We start from the raw sequence: 14,483 nt of genomic DNA on the forward strand, positions 1-14,483 counted from the left end.
CTGCCTTGTGTCATCATTCCTCTAGTGAATTGATCTAGCTTGCTTTCCACCACAGACCTTCCCTTTTGTCCTCTCCCTGCTATCCCACTTCACACAACCTCAAAGGCTGGTGTACCTCCACCACTTTCTGGTTGGGATTGTTTATCGTGCTGAAAGGGTTAACTTTGCTTTTCTCCCTGGATTCCCCACCTGCTGGAACTTACTCACCTCCAGAACCTACTACAGCGTCTTTCTGCAAACCATTCATTCTGTCAAACATTAGGTGCAATCAAAAACAGAAATTACTGGAAAATGACAGCAGGTCGGGCAGCATCTATGGAGAGAAATCAGAGCAAACGTTTTCTGAGGAAGGGTCACCAGACCTGAAATGTTAGCTCCTATCTTGCTCCACAGATGATGCCACACCTGCTGAGAGTTGCCGGCAATTTCTGCTTTTGTTTCAGATTTCCAACATCTGCAGTCCTTTCAGTGTACTTTTTGATTAGATGCAATCAACATTTAGGTGTCTAAACACCTTCTTCAATTATCTGGGAGGAAGATTGTGAAGAGCTGACTGGTAATTACATCTCCCTGATGCCTGATGAAGAGATTCAACTTAACGCTGATGTGGAAAGTGCAATTGGAAGCAAACAGGAAATGTTGATGTGAGGTACATACAAGGTGGTGACATCTAAATCAGAGTGACTTGGTGCATAGTGAAACAGAGTTCTCTACTGCAGCTTTGAAAACAAGATGCTCAGTACACCAACAACAAGGACACAATCACACAGTACAATTGAAATTAACCTAGTTTATTCAACAGGGAAAGTTTTAGCTGCCAAGTGGGGGGTACGTGTTTGTGTGTAGGGAGGTGGGGTTAGGCCCCAAACAGTGAACATAGTATTGAAAACGCGGGGTGGAGATTAGGACTGACCAACCTGCTTACCTGATGAAGGGCTTATGCTCGAAACGTCGAATTCTCTATTCCTGAGATGCTGCCTGGCCTGCTGTGCTTTGACCAGCAACACATTTGCAGCTGTGATCTCCAGCATCTGCAGACCTCATTTTTTACTCAACCTGCTTACCTGCTTACTCTGAGCAGGACGGACTTGGGCAATTTTCCACATTGTTGTGTTGATGCCAGTGTTGTAACTGTACTGGAACAGTTTGGCAAGAGGAGCAGGAAGCTCTGGAGCACAAGTCTTCAGCGCAGTTACCTTGAGCATTGTCAGGGCCCATGGCCTTTGCAGTAGCTGATGCATCCATGCATTTCTTGATCTCAAGTGGAGTGAATTGAATTGGCTGAAGACAGGGGACCACTGGAGGAGGCCGCGATGAATTATCCACTCAGCACTTCCCGACTGAACATTGCTGCCTTATCTTTTATACGGATGTGTTGGAGCTCCCTGTTGTAGAGAGTGGGGAATGTTGTGGTACTTTGTTAATTGTCCTGCACCATTCACGACTGACAGTAGCAGACCCACAGTGCTTAGATCTGATCCCTTACCCCTGGGAGCACTCAGCTCTGTCCATCACTTGCTTGCTCCACTGGTTAGTGTGCAGGTACCCAACTGGTTTGTAGGGAGTCCTGGTGCTGCCAATGGGATGGGAGATAATTCAGCCCCTCAAGCCTACTCTTCCAGTGAATACGGTCACATGACATGGATGTCGTGTCAGCTCCATCTCCCTGTCTGTCCCACTCCCTGAAAGCCTTCATCTCCATGTCAATCACTTTGTCTGTCCATCTCAGACCCACCCTCCTCTTTAAATACAGCCTCCAGGTCCTCAGCACACACTGCCCAAACTGACAGCCTGTCTCTGACAATGTGACAGACCTCCCAGAGGAACGCGCACAGGCAGCTCTGTCCCTCACAACCTCCGGCCTGACTGCTGTCTTAGTATTACGCTCAATGTTGCTGTTTATTACAGATTAGGTTCCAATAATAGGCACCTAATAAACACTGCAACTTATAACGTTGTGATGAGGTTTGCATAACCAAGCACAGCACCTTATATTATAAGCTCACAACAAGTGGAGTTTATAAAAGCAGGTGGGTCAGGAACAAAACAAGTGGAAATTATACTGGCAGAAACTCAAACACATACTGAAGGTGGGGAAAGTACAGCTGCAAATATTACAGCTTTAAAATAGAATTTTAAAAACAGGCACAACACTGCTCCCTGCAGGTTTTAATTAGGATTTTATTCAATTTATTCATGGGATATGTATATCGCTGGCTGGCTCTGCATTTATTGCCCATCCCCAGTTGCTCCTTGAGAAGGTGGGGCTGAGCTGCCTTCTTGAACCACTGCTTTCCATGTGCTGTGGGCTGACCCACAATATCATTAGGGAGGGACTTCCACGACTTTGACCCAGCAGCTGTGAAGGGACAGCGATGTGTTTCTGAGTCAGGGTGACGAGTGGCTTGGAAGGGAATTTATAGCTGGTGGTGTTTCCTTTTTCATGCTTGCCCTTGTCCTTCTAGATGGAAGTGGTCGTGGATTTGGAAAGTGCTGTCTGAAGATCTTTGGTGAATTTCTGCAGCGCATCTTGTAGCGAGCACACACTGCTGCTACTGAGTGTCGATGGTAGAGGGAATGATTATTTATCAGTTTGATACCAATCAATTGGGATGCTGCAAAGTTTCTTGCATGCTATTGGGGTGCACCCATCCAGGAAGGTGGGGAGCATTCCATCACATTGCTGACTTGTGCCCTGTAGATGGTGGACAGGCTTTGGGGAGTCAGGATGTGAGTTACTTACTGCAAGATTCCTAGACTCTGTTCCTATCCTGTCATGATTTGGAGGTGCTGGTGTTGGACTGGCGTGGACAAAGTTACAAATTGCACAACACCAGGTTATAGTCCAACAAGGTTTATTTGGAAGCACTAGCTAATCACCTGATGATGAAGGAGTAGCGTTTTGAAAGTTAGTGCTTCCAAATAAACCTGTTGTACTATAACCTAGTGTTGTGTGACTTTTAACTGATTTCCTGTCATGATTATTATTTGTATAGAGTCATAGAGGTGTACAGCACGGAAAGAGACCCTTCGGTCCAACTCATGCATGCTAACCAGATATTCTGACTTAATCTAGTCCCATTTGCCAGCACTTGTCCCATATCCTTCTCAATCCTTCCTATTCACATACAATTACAGCATTTAAAAGGCATCTGAATGGGTATCAGCCTGCACTACTTCCTCTGGTAGCTATGCCATACACGTACCACACTCTGCGTAAAAAAGTTGCCCCTTGGGTCTTTTATATCTTTTCCCTCTCACCCTGAACCTATGCCTTCTAGTTCTGGACTCCCTCACTCCAGACAAAATACCTTGTCTCTTTACCCTATCCATGACCGTAATGATTTATAAACTTCTATAAGGTCACCCCTCAATCTCCGACACTCCAGGGAAAATAGCCCCAGCCTGTTCAGCCTCCCCCCAGGTCCAGTTGAGTTTCTGTTCAATGGTAACCCCCAAGATGTTGGTTGTGGCAGATTCTGTGATGGTATGTCAAGGTAAGCTAGTTAGATTCTTCTTATTGGAGATGGTCACTGCCTGACACTTAGAAGAGGGAACACAGTCCAGGCCCTTCTGCTCCACTTGTTTTTAAAAGAGATAAACCCTGTTCATTGTACATTATTTCTCCAAAATTGCCAACTGTTTCTGTCACAATTAAATGTAAGACACAGACAGCATTTCGAGAAATAAACTCACCAGTCAGTGATGTGTGAGTCTTCCACCAGCCTCCACTGTAATGATAAGACTACCTCGTCAGCAAGCTGTCAAAGTTTTAAGAGACTCAGTACTTTGCAAAGACCTTGCCCCAAGTCGACCAGTTTGTGATGACCAGTTCCCAGATCAGGGAGCAGTGTTGCTGATGAGTATGATTCAGAGAGTGGGCGATATAAACACTGCACTTTACAGGGATTGAAAAAATTTCTGCAGGAATGAATGCTAGGTTTTAAATGAAAGCCTGGCAATGTTTCCTGTATTTCTTTATTAAATGAAGGATGAATGAAAGCAGCTAGTATTTCTAGCAGAATTTTGACGCCAGGTTTCAGATTCAACGTTCATTTTGAATTTACTCATTCAGGCCTGTAAAAAGCTGGAGGGGTATTGAAGGAATTCAGAAAGGTGAAATATTTCCACTAGACACAGCTCCTGATGGTTATCAACAAATACATCTCCGCCTCCTGTTATCACTCGGTTTCTGTTTGTGTGCTGAGCATGGTAATCTCTTCTGCTCCAGTTCCATTCAGTAATCCACTGCCCCAATTCCATTCAGTAATCCACTGTTCCAGTTCCATTCAGTAATCCACTGCCCCAATTCCATTCAGTAATCCACTGTTCCAATTCCATTCAGTAATCCACTGCCCCAGTTCCATTCAGTAATCCACTGCCCCAATTCCATTCAGTAATCCACTGCCCCAGTTCCATTCAGTAATCCACTGCCCCAATTCCATTCAGTAATCCACTGCTCCAATTCCATTCAGTAATCCACTGTTCCAAATCCATTCAGTAATCCACTGTTCCAGTTCCATTCAGTAATCCACTGCCCCAGTTCCATTCAGTAATCCACTGCCCCAATTCCATTCAGTAATCCACTGCCCCAGTTCCATTCAGTAATCCACTGCCCCAATTCCATTCAGTAATCCACTGCTCCAATTCCATTCAGTAATCCACTGTTCCAAATCCATTCAGTAATCCACTGTTCCAGTTCCATTCAGTAATCCACTGCCCCAATTCCATTCAGTAATCCACTGTTCCAGTTCCATTCAGTAATCCACTGCCCCAATTCCATTCAGTAATCCACTGTTCCAATTCCATTCAGTAATCCACTGCCCCAATTCCATTCAGTAATCCACTGCCACAATTCCATTCAGTAATCAACTTCTCTCAGTATTTTCACTTTGTCTTGCTTTACCATTTCTCTTCCTTCAGTGTCTCCCTCTCTCTCTCTTTCTCTCCCCCCTCCCCGTCTCTCTCTCTCTCTCTCTCTCCCTCTCTCTCATGACATTGTTCATTTCCTCTCTCTCTTCATCTCATTCTCTCTCTCTCTCTCTCTGAGTCTCTATTTGTAGCTTTCCCTCTGTCAGTGTGTCTCACTCAGAGGGTGCCATATCTTTGAATTCTCTAATCCAGAGGACTGTGGTAACTCAGTCATCAAGCAGGTTTAAGAGAGAAACCAATTGGTTTCTGAAAACTAATGACATTAAGGGATGTGGAAGTGGTGTGATATTGCGGTGATCAGCCATGATCGAGATGGGGCAGATTCAATGGGCTGAATGGCCTACTCCATTCCTATGTTTCCTGTGTCTCCCTCGATTGGTACATATCTCTGCGTCTCTAGTTCAGTCCTTTAATGATAATGTGTCCCTTTGTTTCTCATTGTGCCTTACCTTCAGTGTTTGTCTGCATGACTCTCTCTCACTCTTTTCCCCGTGCCTCTATAATTCTTCATTTTGTTTGTGTTTCTATGACAGTCCCACTCTCTTAGTCTCTTCCTGTGTTTGTGTTGTTTATCTGCGTGAATCTCTCTGTTTCAGTGTCTCTCTATTTGCCTTTGTTAAGTCTGTTTATGTGTGTGTGCGTCTTCGAATCTCTCTTTGTTTGCATCTGTCCCCTTCCCTCTCTCTCTCTCTCCCTCTGCCCATCTTCACCTCTTTGACAGTTCCTGACCTTTGCAGAGGAGAACCACAGTGGAACTGAAACTTCACAGCGATCCACTGAGGTGGCACGATGGCTCAGTGGTTAACCCTGCTGCCTCACAGCACCGGGGACCCGGGTTTGATTTCCGCCTCAGGCTGTTTGATTCCTGTCTGTGTGGAGTTTGTACGTTCTCCCTGTGTCTGTGTGGGTTTCCTCCCACAATCCAAAGATGTGCAGGTTAGGTGAATTGGCCATGCTAAATTGTCCATAGTGTTAGGTGCATTAGTCAGAGGGAAATGGGTCTGAGTGGGTTACTCTTTGGAGGGTCGTTGTAGACTTGTTGGGCCAAATGGCCTGTTTTCACACTGTATGTAGTCTAGATTGTGACTGACCAAAGTGTTGACAATAAAGGTATTGGTGGAATAAAGAAATGAGTATGTTCTCCCATCCCAGGTGTCGATGATGCCTCTGTGGCCTGTTCTCCATGAGCTGTTTTTCCAAGACCTATCACTCAGTAAAGGACCAGCAGGAACCCTGAGGAGGGTGCGAGGATTTTGAGTGGTAGGGAAGATTGGTTACAGAGCTTAGGCCCAAGGCATCTGAAATAAGGGTCAAGTCCTGTGGGTTAAAGACCTGGCTAAGGAGTTCAGCCCATTGACAGAGTTGGAGTCAGATGTGGTGTTGGTGGTGGTGAAGCCAGTGATTTTGGTGATGGTGAAGGTGTTTGGTCTGAAACTCTGAGTGAGATTAAATAGGAAGCTGTGGCTGCAGCAATCAACTGACAGAGAATGTGGAGCAGTACTGGGTTTTACCTGTGAGGGAGTGAAGTTTGCAGTATTGACCAAAGGCTTGGAGTTTTGTTTGTCATTAAACAGGACGAAGTTTTAGTTTGCCGGATAGTGTGCGTGGAACAAGTAGCTTTACAGATGTCTTGGTGGAGGTGAGAGAGGTGCTGGTGAAGTGGAATTCACTGTCTGAGGTGTTTATCAGGAATCAGACTCGGTTTCAGATGATGTGGGATGGGTCACTAAGTGGATGAGGACGTTAGGGAAAGAATAAAACCCAAGGGAATTTCCAATTTAACAGGCCCCAGGTTTCCTTATTTCCCACAATTTTACGTTCCAGTTATTCTTCCACAACAATTGCGTATTTTTAAAGGACGAATGAGTGTTCAGTCCAAACTAAAACCTTTAATTTCCAGACATCCCTCCCATCCCAACCTCCTATGGCATGGAACGTCGTTCAGTGTTGTCCCAGTTGGTAAATAAACGCGGCAACATTCCCACCTGCTGGCGGTACGCGGTACTGCGAGCAATAAATTCTCCAAGTGGCGGCGCTGGTGGTACAGGACCGCCACCTTCTGGCCACAAAAGGAGCTGCAGCCCAAGTATTTTACGGTGGCAAATCCCGCAAAAACTTTTTTAAAAAGCTGCAAATATTCACCACCTGCGGAGAGACAAATAAAGTTTACGCTTCGGGTCTGTGAAATTTTGTCAAAACTGGGAAAGGCCCAAGATGTTACATATTATACGCTTGTAGAAACGTAGGTGAGGTGAAGGGAAAAGAACAAGAGGGAAGGTCGAAGGAAAACAAAGCAGAGGACGAGAGACTAAAGAGCAAAATAGTAATTGCAAGACAGAAGGAAATGGATGCTAAACGTGCGCATGACCAGTGATAAAGTTGCAAATTGAGCTGATTTATTGGGCTGAAGGGCTTGTTTCCACACTGTAAGTAATCTAATCTAATCTAATCTTTCCTTCTCAGATCATTGTAGTGCCGGTTTCAACCAGAAGATGGTGGTGGCGAGCTGTACAAAGGTCAGTCCAGTTTGACAGTGCAGTCTCAGCCCCTAGAGGCAAAACCACAAACAGAACATGTTGCAACAGCTTAGGCAGGGCCTTCCTTCACAACTGAAAGAGAATTCGATCAGAGAAAAGGAGGGAAAATAAACATGGACCTGGACTTCCCATTTCTGTTCTCCTGTCACACACTAAATCCCTCTGATGTAAGGAACATTCAAAAGATTCCAGGTTGGGAGGGGGAAGTTCTCCAGTTTGAGATTAGTTGTGAGTCAGAAGGACTAAATGTGAGCAACGTGGAGCTGTACTCGGAGTACCGAGACTAATTTGTGAAAAAATCTTCAAACCCACAGAAGTAGATGTACAGGTACAAAATCTATTTTCTTTGAACTAGTTTGGGAGAGATGTCTTTACAATGAAGTGGAGGCGCCAGTGTTGGACTGGGGTGAACAAAGTTAAAAATCACAAATACCAGGTTATAGTCCAACAGATTTATTTGGAAGCATGAGCTTTTGGAGCGCAGCTTCTTCCCCAGGTGTTTGTGGAGGTTAAGATCATGCTCACAGAATTAATAGCCAATGGAGCCCAGTGTCATTGTCCATGAGATAGACCATATTGGCCAAGTCACAGGAATATTCACTGTGTACATGGTGGGAGATGTCACCATGTGTAATGGTGTTACCCGTATCGATACTCTGACACGTCTTGCATAAATCGGAAGGTTTATACACTTGTGTATAAATCGGAAGGTTTTGTTTGAACTAATCAAGGCACCAGTCAGATAATCACCAGAATACTCTGAGCAGTTTTGGGCTCCTTATCCAAGGAAAATCTATTGACTTTGGAGGCAGTCCAGAGAATGTTTGCTTAGCTAATGCTAGATAAGAAGCAACTGCCTTATCAGGAAAGGTTGAGTAGATTGGGCTTGTTGAAGTTCTGAAGAATTAGAGGCAATCTTATTGAAACATACTGAATTCTCAGATGGCTTAGAGTAGATGCAGAAAGTTCAGGATCTTACAAACACACATGAGCAAGGCACAAGAATACATCACTCACCCCTTCAAGCCTACTGCATCATTTGATAAGATCATGGCAGATCTTATTTTAACCTATACTCTATATTCCTTAATATCCCCAATAATCTTTCATCCCCTTCGTCATCAAGAACCTACTTTTGCCTTAAGGATATTTAAAGATTCTAATCCATTGCCTTCTGAGGAAGGGAATTCCAAAGACTCACAACCCTCAGAGAAAAAAAACTGTTTCCTCATCTCTGTCTGAAATGTGCACCCTTTTGTTTTTAAATTATGAGTCCTAATTCTAGACTCTCCCACAAGAGGAAACAATCTTTCAACATTTGCATGATCAAGTCCACTCATGGACTTAGGTTTCAGTTAAGCACATCAGAACTCTGAACTTCAGAGAATACAGGCCTGTCCATCAGGTCCTCATACAACAATCACTCATTCCAGTTGTTAGTCATGTAAACCATTTCTGAACTGTTTCTAATGCATTAACATCGCTCTCTGAGTACAGTGACCAATAATGTAAACAATGACCCAGATGCAGCTTCATCAATGTTCTGTGTAACTGAACCTCCTCTTGCATTCAATTCCCCTCACAATAAACCATAACATGCTATTAACTTTCCTGATTACTTCGGGGTTATACCTCAGTTTTGCCCTTCTGTGTTTCATGAATAAGGACACCCAGAACTCGTTGCATCTCTTTGCAAACTCTCATCATTTAGATAATATGCTTTTTTAATGCGTCCTGCAAAAATGGAAGATTTCACTCTTTCCCACATTCTACTCCATTTGTCAGATCTCTGTCCCTTCACTTAACATTTCCATATCCTATATCAGCTCCTTCACAACGGACTTTCCTACCTATCTTTATGTCATCAGTAATGTTAGCAAACAGGCCTTTCATCCTTTCATTCAAACCATTCACACAAATTGTAATGTATTGAGGCTCCAGCACCGTCTCCTGTAGCACATCTCTTGTGACATCCTGCCAGCCTGAAAAAACCCCATTTACTCCTATTCCCTGTTTCCTGTAAGATAACCAATTCCTTATCAATGGCAACAAGTTACACCCTACACTGTGAACTTCTATTTTCTGTAGTAACCTTTGATGTAGCCCGGCTCAAATTCTCGAAATCTAGGTATAATACATTTACGAGTTCTCTTTTCCCTGGAACACAAGTATTTCTTCAAAGAACTCCAATACTTTAACTTGACATCCTTTTGGCTCACTTAACTCACCTGCTTGAACATCAGCAATTTCATTCAAATGCAAGATCTTTTCAATCCTGGAAGTCCTGTCAAAGTTCTTGACCGACTTTGGCCCCTGAGCAAGTAATGCCTCAGATTTAAAATTAACATCTTTGTTAGTAACTCCGTGCATGGCCTTGTCCAGCCCTATCTCTCTCACCCTGAATCACATCAACCCCTGAGTTCCTCTCATTCTGGTCTCTTTGGTTTCCCTGGATTTAATTATTCCACCAGTAGCGGCCATGACTTTGTGTGAAGCTCTGAAATTTCGATCTGAAACCTCTCCTCTATTCTTTCCCAATTAACGATGATCACTTCGATTAACTGTCCTTTCTAATGACACCCTTTATTGGGTGTCAAATATTTCTTCTTGAAACTATCTGATTTATCTCAGGACATTTTATTGCATTGAGCGGGTTATAACGGTATTGAGGAATATAATTAAACGGGAATGTATAGGCAGTGTAATTTGTTCAAACTAATTTGAAAAATCTAGTAGTTCTTGTCTTTGGTAATGGAGGGAGGACGGGCTGAAATAATCAGTTCTGCTGAATCTCTCGCTCTCGCTTCGCCGGGTCCTCCAGTCTCGTCCCTCATTCACTCCCATTGGTTGGAGGACCAGCCCGTGACCACAGATAGAGTGAGTTCCACAGCACTAGGAATTGTGGGTATTCCATGAGCCATTAGTAAATGTTTCACATGGAGCTGCATCTGATTCGGGGAAATGGTTTGAGAATGGGAATGCCGAACAACGAAGCTAAAAGTCAATCTTCAACAGACACCATTCTGCATTTCTGGAGTTCTTGGCTAATCCAGGCAGTCCATCTCATTTAATTAATCTGTAACAGAGCAATTCTTTTTCTCTCTGTAACCAGAGCACTGGAGAAATAGCAGCTTTGGCGGCACTTGGAGAGAGATTACAAATGAGCCTAGAAACCATTTGTCAGAACTGAAATTTCTCTTTACAATTGTCATTCTGCTCCAGTTTTTATTTTGATCAGAATTCGATAATAATGGCGATTTGTATTACCCAGATCTCCACAACAGGTAGAAAATCATCTATCTTCACGAGCAGAGATCCTTTGACATTCCAATATTTTGAATTTCACATCCCATCACTCTGTGCAACCTGCCAGTCTGATCACAGCTCTCTGTGCTCCTGCTATTTAAAGACTTTACAGCCTCAAATTTTCAACATTGAATTCGGTACCTTGAGAAACTATAAGACCATAAGACCATAAGACATAGGAGTGGAAGTAAGGACATTTGGTCCATCGAGTCCACTCCACCATTCAATCATGGCTGATGGGCATTTCAACTCCACTTACCTGCATTCTCCCCGTAGCCCTTAATTCCTTGAGACATCAAGAATCTATCAATCTCTGCCTTGAAGACATTTAGAGTCCCAGCCTCCACTGCACCTCTGTGGCAATGAATTCCACAGGCCCACCACTCTCTGGCTGAAGAAATGTCTCCGCATTTCTATTCTGAATTGACCCCCTCTAATTTTAAGGCTGTGTCCACGGGTCCTAGTCTCCTCGCCTAATGGAAACAATTTCCTACCATCCACCCTTTCCAAGCCTACATTATCTTGTAAGTTTCTATTAAGTCTCCCCTTATTCTAAACTACAATGACTACAATCCCAGGATACTCGTATGTTAGCTGAAAATGTGTTGCTGGTTAAAGCGCAGCAGGTCGGGCAGCATCCAAGGAACAGGAAATTCGAAGTTTTGGGCAAAAGCCCTTCCTGATGAAGGGCTTTTGCCCGAAACTTCGAATTTCCTGTTCCTTGGATGCTGCCTGACCTGATGCGCTTTAACCAGCAACACATTTTCAGCTCTGATCTCCAGCATCTGCAGACCTCACTTTTTACTCGTACGTTAGACCAACCATTCCAGGGATCATCCGTGTGAATCTCCGCTGGACACGTTCCAGTGCCAGTATATCCTTCCTGAGGTGTGGGGACCAAAACTGGACACAGTACTGCAAATGGCGCCTAACCAGAGCTTTATAAAGTCTCAGTAGCACAACGGTGCTTTTATATTCCAAACCTCTTGAGATAAGTGACAACATTGCATTCACTTTCTTAATCATGGACTCAACCTGCATGTTTACCTTTAGAGAATCCTCGACTAGCACTCCCAGATCCCTTTGTACTTTGGCTTTACTAATTTTCTCACCGTTTAGAAAGTAGTCTATGCTTTTATTCTTTTTTCCAAAGTACAAGACCTCGCATTTGCTCACATTGAATTCCATTAGCCATTTCCTGGACCATTCTCCCAAACTGTCTAGATCCTTCTGCAGCCTCTCCACTTCCTCAGTACTACCTGCCTGTCCACCTAACTTCGTATCATCGGCAAACTTCGCTAGAATGCCCCCAGTCCCTTCATCCAGATCATTAATATATAATGTGAACAGCTGCGGCCCCAACACTGAACCCTGTGGGACACCGCTTGTCACTGGCTGCCATTCCGAAAAAGAACCTTTTATCCCAACTCTCTGCCTTCTGTCAATCAGCCAATCCTCAATTCATACCAGTAGCTCACCTCGAAAACCATAGGCCCTCATCTTACTCAGCAGCCTCCCATGTAGCACCTTATCAAAGGCCTTTTGGTAGTCTAGATAGACCACATCCACTGGGTTTCCCTGGTCTAACCTACTCAAAGAATTCCAACAGGTTTGTCAGGCACGACCTCCCCTTACTAAATCCATGTTGACTTGTTCGAATCAGACTCTGCTCTTCCAAGAATTTAGAAACCTCATCCTTAATGATGGATTCTAGAATTTTACCAACAACCAAGGTTAGGCGAATTGGTCTATAATTTTCCATCTTTTGTCTTGATCCTTTTTTAAACAAGGGGGTTACAACAGCGATCTTCCAATCATCTGGGACTTTCCCTGACTCCAGTGACTCTTGAAAGATCTCAACCAATGCCTCCGCTATTTCCTCAGCCACCTCTCTCAGAACTCTAGGATGTATCCCATCGGGGCCAGGAGATTTATCAATTTTAAGACCTTTTAGCTTTTCTAGCACTTTCTCTTTTGTAACGGCAACCAAACTGATCACACATTGTATATTCTCCATATTTCTTCTGCTCTCCCTGCACCTTCTGTTGATGTTCAGTGAACATTCCATATTCATGCCAGGAAATGTGATTGATTCTGGGGAACTTGCAACTATATTTAAATACACTCCCAACTGCTCAAGAGCTCGATAATTAATCACAGTTCCAGGCAGAAATGACAGATGAAGTTGGGAACTGAATTATTATTAATAAAGATTATGTCATGGTTGGCATTGCAGAACCAAGAAATTCTTCGAATATTTCAAATCTGAAATAGTAACATTAAATGTAACAGACAATCAACAAGTTATGGCACAGTCTGATACACAAGATTACCAAATGAATGGAAGAGATTACCTGGTTAAACAGGGTGACACGGTCAACGGAAGAATGTGATAATCATTTTGATCAGATTCTAAAAGAGCCTGGTTAGGCATTGTTAACCTAATGACACAGGAACTTCCTCCAGTCTGAAGACCCTCTCAGCTCCCTGCAGTTCTCCAATTCCCCTTCCTATACACACTTGCCAAATCCCTTCTCAGGCACTATGCTTACCATGATTGATAGCCATGATTTGGAGGTTCCAGTGTTGGACTGGGATGTACAAAGACAATCACCCGATGAAGGAGAAATGCTCCAAAAGCTAGTGCATCAAAACAAACCTGTTGGACTATAACCTGGTGTTGGGTGATTTTTACCATTATTGGTGCCTTTATTTTCAGCTGCCAAGGAGTCAAGCTTCGGAATTCATTCCCAAAACCTCTCCAACCTTCTTTAAGATGTGCAAGATAAAATATAACTCTTTAAGTCAATGTTTCAAGCATCTGCGAGGCACTTTGGGTGGATTAATATGTGAAAGTAAAACAAAGTACTGCAGATGTTGGTTCTGGAACAAGATGAGATGCCGAATTTCTCCACATTTTCTGTTTTTGCATATTCTGTAAAAATTTACATGTAAGTTCAAGATATTGCGTTATGCTGAGAGGAACATGACGACCATGAATTTTCGGACCATGACGACCGCAATGATTTTTCAGACTGAAAATTTAATTCAGCCATTTCACTTTCAATCAGGATTAGATCCTAGTTTGACCCTAATCTCTGATTTGACGTTAAAAATCACACAACACCAGGTTATAGTCCAACAGGTTTAATTGGAAGCACACTCGCTTTCGGAACGACGACTCTGATTTGACAGCTTCGTTGTTCTGGCTGACTCTAAAGCCAGTTGCAAAGGAGCTTGTGTTCCAGGTCTAGGAGCTGTGAACCATGTAGGAGGCCGGCTGAGGCACATTCCTTCCTCATTCCTGGAGTTGAGGACCAGCTGGTGAACGTGGAAACACTGCGCATGCTCAGGATTATTTCGACTGTTTTTGTCTCGAACCAGATAACCTCGGGGCCAGGATGATTGACGGCAGATCCGGACAATAGAAAGAGAGGTAGCGTTCGGAGGACCCAGATTGATTGGCTCTCCAACCAATCGGAGTGAACGAGGGGCGTGACTATAGGGCGATTATTGATATTCCTCCTGTTGGAGTTTGTGCGCAGACGCAGTGTCGCTGTTAGTGAAATGCTCAGATAATGCATTGAAGGTGTGAGGTTAAAGTCTGTCTGTCTGTGTCCCAATGTTCAGACTGATTCTATTTCTAAAGAAGAGATTTACAGAGATTCATGCAATTTTTGAGCAAACTAAAATGTTATTGTAAGAAAA

The sequence above is a fragment of the Hemiscyllium ocellatum genome, chromosome 35 (genome assembly GCF_020745735.1).
Source record: "Hemiscyllium ocellatum isolate sHemOce1 chromosome 35, sHemOce1.pat.X.cur, whole genome shotgun sequence".
Taxonomy (NCBI): domain Eukaryota; kingdom Metazoa; phylum Chordata; class Chondrichthyes; order Orectolobiformes; family Hemiscylliidae; genus Hemiscyllium; species Hemiscyllium ocellatum.